General features: G+C 35.6%; 1 long non-coding RNA gene across 1 annotated transcript; it reads left to right on the forward strand.

Annotated features, from left to right (window-relative positions):
* The first annotated feature begins 414 nt into the window (after nt 1-414).
* LOC130461019 (uncharacterized) lies at nt 415-14,828 on the forward strand. The gene is made up of 3 exons (XR_008921309.1): nt 415-893; nt 14,096-14,204; nt 14,314-14,828. It is a non-coding gene; the product is annotated as an uncharacterized lncRNA (long non-coding RNA).
* The last annotated feature ends 301 nt before the right edge of the window (nt 14,829-15,129 follow it).

Below are 15,129 nucleotides of genomic sequence, written 5' to 3' on the forward strand. Positions count from 1 at the left end.
ATCATGGCTTTAAAAAATGGCTTGTTCAATATACTGTACTTTTCCTTGAAGAAACTTCTTGGCTTTCGGTGGTATAAACACTATGTACCATAAAATTCATTTGGTCCTTACCCTTGGATTGGTATCATTGTTCTAATAGACTATTGTAGATACTAGAAAGTACTAACCTTTGTTCCAATGTTTAGGCACTCTTTCGGGATTCCATGGATGGTCGTCATGATTATGAGTAGATATTTAAATTGTTCAGCAGCAGGTGCAAGAATTCCTTTATCTATCTCCTCACTTTTTCCTTTACAAGTCTCTTGTAGCTTTCGAATTATAGATCGTGAGATAGTTGACTACATACCCTCTTTGTTTACTTTTCTCCTTGCAATTATTCATCAATAAATACATTCACTACTACAATAAGTGTGGTTTGTCGACGTTGGGAGCTCGACGCCAACGCATCATCATTGGGTAAAATATTAATTCCCGTGATTTCTCAACCCTATAATTGACACTTAAAGTCGTGACTTTCTCAACATCTTTTAGCGTCGAGAATGCATGTGACTTGCACGTATTTTAATTTTAGGGGGAAATAGAAAACGGGGAATCGAGGGTACTACTATAGAACTCCCAGCCCACATCTCTCAAACCCTAAACTGCCTGCAAAACCCAGAAACATACGCTCAATTCTCTCTTCACCATTGTCTTCATGTTTGTTTAACTTCAATTCTTATGTTTCTCAGGTGTTTTTTTTTCTTCTTTTTCTCTAATTTCGTTAACTTAATCTGATACTTTTTATACTTTCATTGAAATCTTCATCTTCTTCCTTTCATAATCCTCATGCGTTACAGCTAATGGAAGAATTGATTTTTCTACTCATTTCGCTTCCTTCTAGCGGAATTCCTGAGGTACCCATAAACTATCTCGTTTTCCACTGAATTTTCCATTCTTTGCAATTCTCATTAATATTTTCATCTTGATCTTTATGTGGTTATGTATAAACGTTTGATTTTACATTTAAAAACTTTGACCCTTTAGTTTCGAATTGGAATTGTTATTTGGTAACTGCTCACAGTGTTGATTCATGTGTAATTTATATTTTGGGAACTACTCACAATGTTAATTCATAATTCATTTTTTTAATTTTTTATTGTTAGTAATGGTTATTGATATTGTTAGCCTTTTGAAATATTTGGGCATGTGTACTGTGATATTTTCCATGTCTTGACTTATCTGATTAAGCATGAGTGTATAATAGTTAGCGAATAGAGTAGACATTTTTTTTCTATTAAAGCAGGTTATACACAAAATCAAACTTTCATATAATGGTTTTGACGATGGTGGATAAGTTTAAGTTTATGCTCCAAAAAGTAGCCAGAACTTAACTGGGAAAAGACTGTAAATCTGGTATGAGAGTTGTGTTTCATGATATCTTAAGGCTATAATTGTTTGATAAGACCACATATTTACCCATAACTGATTTAAGGTTGGTCTAGAGCAGTAGTTCAACTGAGAGTTTAGCAATCACCGTCAAATTTTTGTGAAACATTAGGCTTCAAAATTGAATATCCAAGGTTGTTCTTATCTATGAAGCCTGGGTACGCCTGGGAAGTACCGTTTCCCGTACCGGCTACGGGTACGAGACGGGTACGCCTAGGAAACGTCCCCAGGACGAATCTAAAATCTGGGTACGCGGGTTGAATTTGGGTACGGATGGGTACACGGGTGGGGACGGATGGGTACGTTTTGGGGAAAGAAACCACGTACCCAAACAACTATTAGTGAATTTTTAACCCAAATTCAAATTTTAGGGTTTTATTTTCCAAATCCCCCTTTCTCTCTCACCTCTCTTCGAAGCATTACTCACCGACGTCCGCGGCCCGCTGGTTGCGTCCCTCGTCGCCGGTCTTCTTCCTCACGAACTGGACCGTCGAACAATTATAATCCGAGAACTTTTTATCTTATATTTAGTAATGCTTGATTTAGTTTTTTGGTTCTATATCAAGTTGAAAATTGAAGCTGGTTAATGGTGGTGGCGTTGAAGAAGACGAAGTGGCGTATTGAAGAAGATGAGATGAAGGCGTTTTTTTTGTCTTTATGTATTATAATGAGTACATCTGTTATAGTGTTAGCTTCCAGGAGTAGACCCATCCCCTTTTTATTAACTGTTTAGTATTTTCAATTTTCTTTTATTTATTATAATTGTATACAGCTGGGCTAGCTGGCTGTTTTTAAGGGTATTTATTATTGGTTAATAAATGTGGAATCTTACCCAATACACCTAACCTATGATGACATCATACAAGATAGAATTACAATTTATAATCATAATGTGTCATTTATTTTTTTATATTTTTATATGGTTTCAATTTTTACTGATTCTAAATTTTTGTTTTTTTCCTTTTGCCGAATCCATGCCGTGATTTTGCCGTTTTCCGTCCCCGTACCCATCTCGGTACCCGTCCCCGTACCCGTTTCCGTGCAACCTAGGTTCTTATTGAAGGAAATAATTCCCTTGGTCCAAGTATGCATTCTATGTTAAGTCTAATAAATGCGGTTCAGTATTAATTAACAAGTTAATAATTCAGTGAGATCAAGTGAGCTGAATGCCTAGCTAGAGGCCGCTTCAGTTCAAGTGGAATTAATAATATTAATCCACAGCTTACTCTTGACTGAACCCGTAGGGTCACACAAATAGTACGTAAACGGATCAAGTATTTAATGGCATTAGATACTCCATCTATGGATATTTGGAATCGACGGATCTTGGTTTCAGTGGGAGCTGAGATCGTCACAGGCAAGAAATGAATACTCCGGAAACGATGATATTGCCGGAAACGGAAATATGGATCGTATCGGAAATATAAATATTATCCAAGTCGTAGATGTTGCCGGAAACGGAAACATGGTACGTATCGGAAAATATTATCGGAAATGGAAATATTACCAGAATCGGAAATATTGCCGGAAACGGAAATATTGTCAGAATCGGAAATATTATCGGAATCGGAAAATAATTCCGGAAACGGAAATATTAAATATTTGTTCGAAACGGAAATTGATTCCGGAATCGGAAATATTAAATATTGTTCGTATCGGAAATGAATCCCGGAACCGGGAATTTAATCGGAAGCGTATCGTACGAATTAGCATCGGACGAGGCCTGCCGGACGAAGGCCCAGCACGAAGTCGGGCCATCGCCCAGCAAGCCAAACGCGCGCCCAGCCAAGGCAGCGCCCAGGCCCACCGCAAGGCAGGCCCAGCACGCGCCTAAGGCCATGGGCCTCGCTGCGTGGGCTGCTGCTCGCACGCACGCATGGGCGGCCCTCGTGGCTGCCGTGTGTGTGTGTGAGTTTGTGTTCATGCACGATTCCTAAAACTATTAGAATTAGTATATGATTAAATTCCTATTCCTAAAAGGATAAATTGATTAATTAGAGTTCTTATAGGATTCTAAGTTTAATTAATCCGTATCCTACTAGGATTCCAATTCCCTTTCCATAACTCTATAAATACGTGCCTAGGGTCACATATTTTCAGAGATTAATTCAAGTATTCAAAGTGAGTTTTAAGAGAAAAATTCAGCCATATTCCTTGCTCAATAGTGCCGAAAATTCTAGTACCTTAAGGGCGATTCTAGTTGGTCAATCTTAAGGCGGATCCGGACGTGCTGTGGACTATCTACGGAGGGACGACACTTGGAGTCCTAAAGACTTGTTCTTGTTCGGTTCGGGCGCAGCTAGGGAAGGCACGCAACAAAGAGTATGCATCTAAATTATGCTATATGATTATGTGTAAATAATATGTATTCCTGGCTTAATGGTTGTTTCCGCATGATTTATGTATTGTCATATGTATCATAACCTAACAGTGGTATCACGAGCCCCTTATTATTTTCATAATCTAAATTGCATGAACATGGTTAAATATTACAAATTTGCATGAATTAAAAGGGGTGATTAATTTTCGTAATTGTTAATTAATTGCAAATTGCGTTTATTTAATTATACGTACGCAGTTTTTTTGGCAGTTTCTTCGTTACTCATCCAAATCGAGTGATTTTTGTGTCAATTCCGCATGTAAAAGGCATTCTAAAATTTTGACAAAAATCGTATTTTTCTGCCGAACCCAGAATTCTCAAATTCGAAGCCTAACTATGACTTTTCGAAGGTTTTAGTTTTTCGAATGCAAAATTTCGTAAATTTAAGATGTTAAATTAAATATTTGCGATTCTTGTTGATAAATCTTGAATTTTTGATTGACCTACTGTATATGTTTAACAAGTTTGAATGCCTAGCCTTGTTAATTATGCAATCTAATTTGTAATTATGATTAATTTGTTGAAAATTAGAATAATTTAGAATTAATTTGATTTTCATAATTAATTATAATTTAATTAGATACCTATGATTAAAAACCACCATAAAAATTGTAAATTTATGATAAATTTTAAATTTTTATGACCTAGACTTGAATCCAAGACAATCGGAAATCAATTGAATAATAAATTTTCGATTTTTCACCCTAAAATTATGAAATTAATATTATTTATTAATTTGTCATTAATTTTAAATATAAATTTTAAATTTTTATGCGATTCGTTCATATAACTTGCACGCACAAAGCAATGGACGCTTCGTGTTACCCTTAAGGGGTGTTGTATAGTGCGGGCATGCGACGACGAGCAAGGGAGCTCGTCGCCCGTGCGGCACGAATGCAATGAGCAAGGCATGGTGCACGAGCACAAGGCAGCAGCCCTGCCTTGTGTCGTGGGCCGCGAGCTATGGACGAATGGGCATGGGCGAAAGGCGAGCCATGGCAGTCGCGTGTGGGCAGCAAGCGAGCTGCGCCACGACGCGCACTGCCTCGCGCAAGAGCGCGCAGCCTCGCGCGCAGCGAGCGCAAGCTCGCGTGCCACGAGCGCTGCGCCCAGCGTTGATCGCGCGCACAGCGAGCAATGGCTCGCGCGCACAGCGAGCGATGTCGTGCGCACAACGAGCAATGGCTCGCGCGCACAGCGAGCGATGTCGCGCGCACAGCGAGCGATGGAGCGCGCGCAGCGAGCACCAAAGCGTGCGATGGCTTGCGATGGTAGATGCAGCAGCTATGCGACGAGCGCATGGGCTGCACGCACATGGCCAGCGATGGCTGTGTGCGTGCGGCCCATGGGCGTGCGATGCGTAGGGTGTTTGCGTTACGATTAGATCGTTTTGAATGTTTAATTTGAAATTTTTCAGTTTACGTAATTTTAATTCATTTTAAAATTAATAATTTAAATTATTTTCTAGGATTTTAATTTTGAATATTGTAATTATAATAAATTTTATTTATTCTAATTATTTTACTAAAATTAAAATCATGAATTAATTTAAATACGACTGAAATTAAATTAAACTTTTGGATTCAATTATAAATTTATATGAGCTTTAAATTTTAATTAAATTTGTATGTTTCCGGTTAGACTTGAAATACATTTTTATGTTTAAAATTAGTAAAGCATATGAATTTATTGGTTTGAGTGGGAGCCCTTTTAGTCATAAAACTCTTGATTAGGTCTACAAATCCTTAAGGTTAAAACAACTTGATTAGAATTAATATGGACTGAATAATTGGTAGATTATTGGTGCCCTTGATTAATTGCTGCAAATGTTTACGTGATGCATAATGTGTTTTACTAACCAGCTATGTGGGCCATTCATGATAATGAATGGGTGAATGTTATATATTGTATATGTACTGTTTTGCAGGTTATGAAGTGACTAGTATGGCCCAAATAGGATAGAAAATATGGTCTGCGTACCATTAATTTGAATGTAATTGGTCTAAAGTACCAAAGTCGTTTTTCAAATTCAAATATGGTCTGCGTACCATCAAATAGTTGTAATTAGTTTTAATTATAGCTTATCCTATTTGAAGAAAATGGTGCCTCCCACGGAGATTTTCAAGACGGACTTTGAAGTCAAAGCTTCAAGATGAAGTCGGGCCATACTAGATCACATTTATCTTATGCATGTTTTAAGTTATTTATTGCTTTTAAATATGTCTTAAAATGCATGAGATCAAAAACTTGATTATGTTGCATGATTAAGGATTTTAGTTCACTTAAAATCTAACCAACATAGTAAGAGCCTTAAGTTCCAAACTTAAAAATTGAGTTATAAGGTGCCATGCCAAAATATACACTTGCTTGGATATCCTTTACATCAATCTAGTAATAGTTTTCGCTCAGCGAGGTGTTACTTATTGGTCCTAAAGGGGCAAGGTACACAAATAATTGTGAGTACATGTTAGTTTTGGTGAAACTCAACGATATAAGTAAGGAGTCCTTTTATGTCGTGGCAAAAACGATAGGTTTACCTAATAAGTTCTTAGACGTACCTATCAACCAAGAATAGTTTCTAGACTATTAGCAAAAGGCTTTTGCTTACCTAAGATGTTTTTGGATTAAGTCGACAAACTGTGCTTAGTTCTTCAATGATTTTAGGATCTTGGAATCATTTTATTCACACCTGCCGGAACAATAAATTCGAATAAAATGCTAATAACTTGTTTAAATTGCATGATTGCTTTAATTTTCAAGTTATTATTCATGATAAATGTTTAGACTTTGCATGCTTCAATGTATGTTTTAATTATTGTTTATAATTAAATATCTTGCACTGCAATAAATCCTTTTAGAAAGGTAACAGTAAATTTCCTCGATTGGTAGTGAATCCAAGAACGATTCACGGAAATGAGAGAAAATGAGCAATTTAAAATGTACGTTTCTTTTCGCGACTTTTATGGTTGTTTTCGAATATCAAAGTCGAATGGCAAACCAATTGGTGCTTATGAATTCAAAATACACTGTAGTTTTGAGATCATAAAGCATTGAGTTTAATACGCTCAGCTTTACCAATGGTTAACAACCTAATATCTTTGTCCATTTAATTCTCGAATGAGTCTAGTCCCTAGACATTCGAATAGATCGATGCTTAGAGAACTTTAGAAGCTTCTAGTAAGATCATCTAGTTGAAACAGAATGTTCAACATAAATTAAATGGTAAAGAACCTTGTTGGGGTGACATTGGACATGTCTAACAAAGTATAAAAGTCAACACTAAAGAATTCAATTCTTAAGACTATAAGAAAGGGTACAAGAAATAGGAAAACGAGGAACAAATGAAAGGAATTACGATTCCGTTTCTACCTATAAGTTTATGTTTAAAGAGAAGTGACCTAGCAATCAAACTTCCTTGATATCACATACCGCTTGAGGTTCTTACTTCGGTAATAACTCAAACAATGGAAGCTAGGATACACTAATGACCTACAAGTGGGAAATGAAGCATGGCATTGCTACATTAATTGTAGGGTCATCTAAGTTTGTTTTAAGTCCTTTCAAAGGCTGGAACTTAATGGCTATTTTGTTCCATAATCAGCATACCTAAATTTCTGCTTCAAACACAGAAAGACTCACATTCAAGAAAAACAAAAACAATGTTTGTTTGTTTATTTGAATGAAATGGTCAATTACAGGTTGAGTCAATATGCTTGATTAAAACAAACAACTCTTTAAAGAACTTTACTAGGTTCAAATCAACCCCTTGATTTGAGTTCCACTAATCTTTGGCATTGTTGCTTAGACCATATCAACAAGTTAACATTCATAAGCTCTATTTTGATGGACTTTTGAAAGTTGATTGATTTCTAGATCATTTTAAGACAACTAGTCTTACTTGTTGAAAGTAACAAAAGATATGAACTATTGTTAGAACGCCTAGACAATAGAGTTCAAAGCTAAAGAAAGATTTTATGACTTTATTATTTCAGATGGATTTGAGTGAATATAGGTTTATTTACTCAAATGTGATATAAGTTGAATCTGTTTGGCTAGTTCAAAGATTCAGAAGTATAAAATCCACTTGGCAAGAAATCATAAAGATCTAGGTTAGATCATGTTGATGATTACTTGAGACCAAATATGATCATCAATGATTGTGTGTTGTAATTTCACAATCTAGGTCCATAAGATATGGCATATCTACGTTGGAATGATCGAAGTCAATTAGTACTTGATTCGATCAATGATGAATCATAAAGACTTTTCCTATAATTTCTAAAACAAAATGCTCAACTACCACCAAACTAAACCAAATTCGTCAAAGCTATTGAAAAGTAATTTTAGAATAACTTTTCATAAAATATATCTAGAGAGTTGCAAAACTCAGTGGGAGCTTAGTGTTTGTCATTCGACAAACTAAGGCCCAAGTATAGATATATGTTTCATTGTGATTTATTCAAATGAGACACAAGGGTATTGTTTCTACCACGAATTTTTGAGAACATAATGTTTGTTTGCTCGAAATAATGTCCTTTTGGAGATTCGTTTCCAAAATGACAAGTGGGAGAAAATAGACCTCGAAAGTCTTCGAGGCGAACAACAAACATAAACGGACATTCCGGAGGCTTTTCGAAGTGCTTCAGAAAATCCGAACTTATTCTTTAAGGACTTTAGAAGTGGCTTTAAAGAATAGACATCTCTTAGAAGACTTTACAAGTGCTTCAAGGAGAACAGAATATTCAAAGGACTTTCAAGTGGCTATTGATATTCTATTGTTTGATGTTCTATACCCTAGTAGGCATAGAGTTCAAGTCACTGGAACTATGAGATTCTTCTATTAGATAGTGAAGAAACATGGAGTTCAGGTCATTGAAGCTATGCGATTCTTCCATTAGATAGTGAAGAAACCTACAACTTGCAGTCAAACTATTATCATGTAGATTAATGAGTTTGTGACTTGTAAGAAAGCTATGACGAAACCCAAATTCCCTAAGATGGTTAGAGGCCATATATAGACTCAAATGTTTAATGGTTAGAGGCCATAAAACATACTCAATGTTTTGATGACAAAATTAAAATTTTGTTGATTTGCAAGAATAGTTTCACACCTATTGGTTGCAAGTTTGTTTCAAGGATAAAAACCATCAAACATGGAATTGTGTTCACACACAAAGCGAGTTTAGTTTCTAAAGGTTACAAGCAAATTCATGGTGTGAATTGTGTTGAAACCTCATGCATAATCGTAATGCTTAAGTCTATAATTCAAGCAATGATTGCATATTGGTACATATGGCAATTGGATGACAAAACGTATTCCTCAATCAAATGTTGGAATATAATATGTACATGGTATGTCATAGAATTTGTGGATCCAAATAAATGCTTGAAAAGGAAAGCTAGCTTATAAAATCTAAGTACAGATTTAAGCAAGCAATTGGGAATTGGAACTGTATTTTAAGTGAAGCTAATAAGCATTTTAGTTTCATAAAATATACATGATTCTTATAGATATATAAGAAGATTAGTGGGAGTACTTAAAACTTAATTGGTCCTATGTGTATTACACACATATCTCTCTATTGTGAAATAACATTCAAATGCTAATGACTTAGATTTGAAATTATTCATCAATGATGGACCATGGCGAAACTTAGTACATACTGGGTATTAAGATCTATTTACAAAGATCTTATGATATTGTTTTGGATTAAGTAATGGCATTTACTAAATCAAACACGAAAGTCTCCATTGGAGATATTCGACCCATGTGAATAAATCTAAGTAAAGGATGTTTGAACTATGTATAAGCATTTACTAAGTTAAACATCAAAGGATCTAAATAAGATTCTTAACCTATATTATATGTCAAAGAATTTAGCTGAATTTAGTATCTACTGAAACTAGATAAGCTAAAGTTACATAAATAGAATTCAATTGGGAATTATTCTGCAAAAGAATTTATCATGTATGATATAATATGAGGATCGCCAAAAACGTATCGTATGACTTTAGCCATGACGAACATATACCAATCTCTATTGATCTAAGTAAAGATCAACTAGATTGAGATCAAGAATACTTATGGTACTTGAAAAGGTACATAGGAATAGTTCTTGATTCAAGGAAATAAAGATATGCTAAATATTGATGCTACACGCATAAACACTGGCAAAGGATCAAGCAAGACCCTTTGGAGTTAACCATTGATAAGGACGAGCTATAGAGCATCGTGTTTTGAAAATGGCAACATGGGTTGGAGACCATGAGTTGTTGCGTGGGAAATTAAAATAATAATTTCTATGTTCTAAGATATAGTTGGAGAATCTTCCACATATCTATGAACTGCCTGGATAGGTAAATCCAAACAAAGCATCACTAGCAACCTATACAGTTGAAGTAAAAGTAATTATTGCCTAAGAAGCAATAAAACAGGGTTGTTTAAAGTTCTTCACTGAACTTGGGTAGATCACCTATCTGCTGGCTTTATGGTTCTTCATTGAAAAATGCGTAGAACCACTCTTGAAGCAAGAAAAACGTCTGCTAACTTGATGGTTCTTCATTGCAAAATGAGTAAAACCACCATCGAAGTAAGAAAGACTAGATCACATAATAAACAAACTCGAAAAGATCTTATCATCATATCTCAAAGAACATTCGATGAAAAGGATGTTAAGATTGGCAAAGCATGATAACTAAACCTATGCAACAAGTGAGAAGCAACACTCACGCTGTAGCACTGGAAATCAAGCATAGCTTTGAATTCCATGAAATGTTTTAAAGATGGGTTAGAGGTCCATGGTTGTAAAACATTGGGGTTGAACATTTATCATATATGAAATGTATTTTCATATTCCATTTAATCTTGGTTTAGTATTAAATGATGAGTCCCTTCAAATTTGACGAAATATTCAAGATAGACTGTCAGGACCAGTCCTGTGACTAAGAAATGTCTATCAAGTGAACTTGAATGTCAAAGGTTGAAAATGGTCCCTAGTCGGAGTTTTCTATAAAATTGGACGAATAGAAAACGTTAGACGACTAGAATGCAAGATGACTAGTAGTTCTGTTTCTTGAACTATGTGGACATGGCAATGTCATAATCATTTGCATAGATACTTACTTTGGGAAGACTAGTATCGGACAAGACCTATGAAACTTTACTGTACGAGATGAAAATCTGTCATAAGTAAATTTCATTAAAATTATTAGACACTAAATCCTCAATACCTGAGTGATTTGAGATTACTTGTTTGAGAACTGGTTGCTTTGACGTTGACCAACCGTCGCACCGTAAAAGGAGGCTATAAAGGCAACGCTCAGGTAATCACCTATCAAACGAAGTCTAATCTCAATATCGCAAGATTGGGATTGTCCTCCCATAAATCGGGATGAGATGCTTAAAAGTTGTACAAGGCCACTCGGAGAGCTAGAAACTGTGAAATGCATGGCCGTGCTCGGATGAATCATAGGCTATGATTATCTGTTTATTTGATCAGTTGAACTCTGAAACCGAGGAACACCTCTGGACATAATAAGGATGACAACTCTTACCTTATGTTCAAGAGCAAGCATCGAGCGACAAAGGAATTAGGAAATGCACACTTGTCCCTAAGGACAAGTGGGAGACTGAAGGAAATAATGCCCTTGGTCCAAGTATGCATTCTATGTTAAGTCTAATAAATGCGGTTCAGTATTAATTAACAAGTTAATAATTCAGTGAGATCAAGTGAGCTGAATGCCTAGCTAGAGGCCGCTTCAGTTCAAGTGGAATTAATAATATTAATCCACAGCTTACTCTTGACTGAACCCGTAGGGTCACACAAATAGTACGTAAACGGATCAAGTATTTAATGGCATTAGATACTCCATCTATGGATATTCGGAATCGACGGATCTTGGTTTCAGTGGGAGCTGAGATCGTCACAGGCAAGAAATGAATACTCCGGAAACGATGATATTGCCGGAAACGGAAATATGGATCGTATCGGAAATATAAATATTATCCAAGTCGTAGATGTTGCCGGAAACGGAAACATGGTACGTATCGGAAAATATTATCGGAAATGGAAATATTACCAGAATCGGAAATATTGCCGGAAACGGAAATATTGTCAGAATCGGAAGTATTATCGGAATCGGAAAATAATTCCGGAAACGGAAATATTAAATATTTGTTCGAAACGGAAATTGATTCCGGAATCGGAAATATTAAATATTGTTCGTATCGGAAATGAATCCCGGAACCGGGAATTTAATCGGAAGCGTATCGTACGAATTAGCATCGGACGAGGCCTGCCGGACGAAGGCCCAGCACGAAGTCGGGCCATCGCCCAGCAAGCCAAACGCGCGCCCAGCCAAGGCAGCGCCCAGGCCCACCGCAAGGCAGGCCCAGCGCGCGCCTAAGGCCATGGGCCTCGCTGCGTGGGCTGCTGCTCGCACGCACGCATGGGCGGCCCTCGTGGCTGCCGTGTGTGTGTGTGAGTTTGTGTTCATGCACGATTCCTAAAACTATTAGAATTAGTATATGATTAAATTCCTATTCCTAAAAGGATAAATTGATTAATTAGAGTTCTTATAGGATTCTAAGTTTAATTAATTCGTATCCTACTAGGATTCCAATTCCCTTTCCATAACTCTATAAATACGTGCCTAGGGTCACATATTTTCAGAGATTAATTCAAGTATTCAAAGTGAGTTTTAAGAGAAAAATTCAGCCATATTCCTTGCTCAATAGTGCCGAAAATTCTAGTACCTTAAGGGCGATTCTAGTTGGTCAATCTTAAGGCGGATCCGGACGTGCTGTGGACTATCTACGGAGGGACGACACTTGGAGTCCTAAAGACTTGTTCTTGTTCGGTTCGGGCGCAGCTAGGGAAGGCACGCAACAAAGAGTATGCATCTAAATTATGCTATATGATTATGTGTAAATAATATGTATTCCTGGCTTAATGGTTGTTTCCGCATGATTTATGTATTGTCATATGTATCATAACCTAACACTTATAAACTGATTGAAACTTCCTTTGATGGAACTTCTGTAATCTGTTCTTCTTTTTTTCTAAAATTTCATATTGTGTCTGTTTATTTCTCCTGATCGGTTTTATGGGGTCCTATTAATTATTGTACTTAACCTCCGAAAACAAAGCAATCTAATATTTTGAGACCATTTTCTAACTCATTCTATGCTGGTTTTATTTTAGTGTTCTGGTTTGTGTTGGATTAAAGTTTATCTCCTACGACTAGTGTTTGTGGTAACGGTCCATGTCTTGGTCTGATATGCTAAGCTCATATCTAATTGTTGTTCTGAAGTCTAATAGATGGTGTTGATTGCTAAAAGTGAGATAACCAAACATCAAAAATAAGGATAAGTGTATGAGCATACATAAGGGGGGTGATCTATAGAATCTATTGCTTTTTTGGTTAGATTGTAATAGTTTGTGGTAGTTCAATCACTGCTCCATTAACATCTGCTGCTAGAATTTTTCTCTAGCTGGTACTGAAATGTATTTTGCTACATGAATTGAGAGTGTCTACCCTTCATCCTCAGTAAAAAACACAGGAATTAAGTTTTCTTTCCAACTGTAAAGAGAGATCATTTTTTTTTTTGTATATAAAAAGCATAATTGAGTGCCCACTGCCCAGGTATCCAAACTTGGCTTTCCTCTAGCATGCTAATTTCCAGGTGACTTATTATCGGTAAAATATGAATAAACCTGTGCATGTCATATTTTTCATTGATCAAATAATATAGAGTTGTGCAAATTGTGTGTGTGTGTGTGTGACAAGAGACATGGACTAGCTTGATTACTTTCATAGGATTGCATTCTTGTAACTGTTGAATGTTGAAGCTTACACGAATTAGGAAGTTTTTAGTTTGGAGATAGAATTTCACAAATACATAGTGGAGGCCAAATTTGCTTAGATATTTGCACTTGGTTCTGTTTCTGGTGAAGCTTGATTACCACCAGTTTCACATATTTGATTACCACTTGTTTCTGTTAGCTTGATTACCACCAGTTCACAAACTTACAATTGTTTCTGGTGAAACTTATCTACAAACTTGTTCTAAATTCATTAATTCAACTAAAAAAATCCCCCTTTTAGCTTAATCATGTAAACGTTTCTTAAGCTAAACTAGTTTGATGGTTAGTGAAGGTATTAAGTTCCTGATCCTTGCCCCCTCAAAAAAACAAATAAGTTCTTAATCCTTGCAGCTTATGAGTATGTTTGTAGAATAGCTTATATCTTTTGGATTTTCTTGTAAGGTTGAAAATACTTTTTGCACAGATTCATACTTGCGATTTTTTAACTAGAGATGCTGGGAACTACTGGATATTTTCCAACGACACACTTGGAATCTTAGTAGAGAATAGGGCAGGAACAATGGTAATGTAAGGTGGGAGTCTGAGTTTTGAACAACTCTGAGCCTGTGCTTATTGTTTAAATGCTTTGAATTTATTCGTTATTGAAATGGTAATTTTGTATGTGTTGGTTTGTTGGTGCAGTAACCCTCACGCTCTCTCCTCCTTCGTCATTACCAAAGAGCTTCAATCATCTTGGTACATTGACTAGTAGTTTTTTGAAAACTGTTGTAATAGACACGGAATTAAAGTATTTGGCTGTTTTCTAACCTGGGATGTCGTCTTGGCATTTATTGTTTCATGGTCGTTGTGGTTGATTTCTATGACGGTTGATTTTCATTTCTTACTCATACTTATTTCATCTTGTTTTTTTTCCTGTGAAAATCGTCCAACGTGATAAGGATCAACATAAGAATGAAGGTGGGGAACTCGAGTTTATCATATAAGCTACTACCACCGTTAGATTCTAGTTTTCTAGGCTTAATTACTTCTTCGATTTAGTAACTCAGATACAACTTGTATTTTTTACGATGTATGGACTATTTAGTTAGTAACATTTATGTACTGTGGATTTTGGTTAATTAGTAACATTATCGTATACGATAGATTTTAACTATGTACTTCTAGATTTTTATAAGTTTATTTTAATGTTATGTTGATCGAAGACCAATTATTTAACATTCAGGTGTTGTTGATCTTGTTGCCTTAATTTTTTTTTTTTTTTTGATGAATAAAGTTTATATATATATATATATATATATATATATATATATATATATATATATATATATATATATATATATATATATATATATATATATATATATATATATATATATATATATATATATAGGTGTGAAAAAAGCTTATACAAATAAATTTGGACGCTTTTTCATGTCATGATAGAAGGCTTATTTAGATTTAAAAATTCCCGCCAGAATAATTTTCTTGACGCTTTAA

This window comes from Spinacia oleracea, chromosome 5 (genome assembly GCF_020520425.1).
Source record: "Spinacia oleracea cultivar Varoflay chromosome 5, BTI_SOV_V1, whole genome shotgun sequence".
Lineage (NCBI taxonomy): Eukaryota > Viridiplantae > Streptophyta > Magnoliopsida > Caryophyllales > Amaranthaceae > Spinacia > Spinacia oleracea.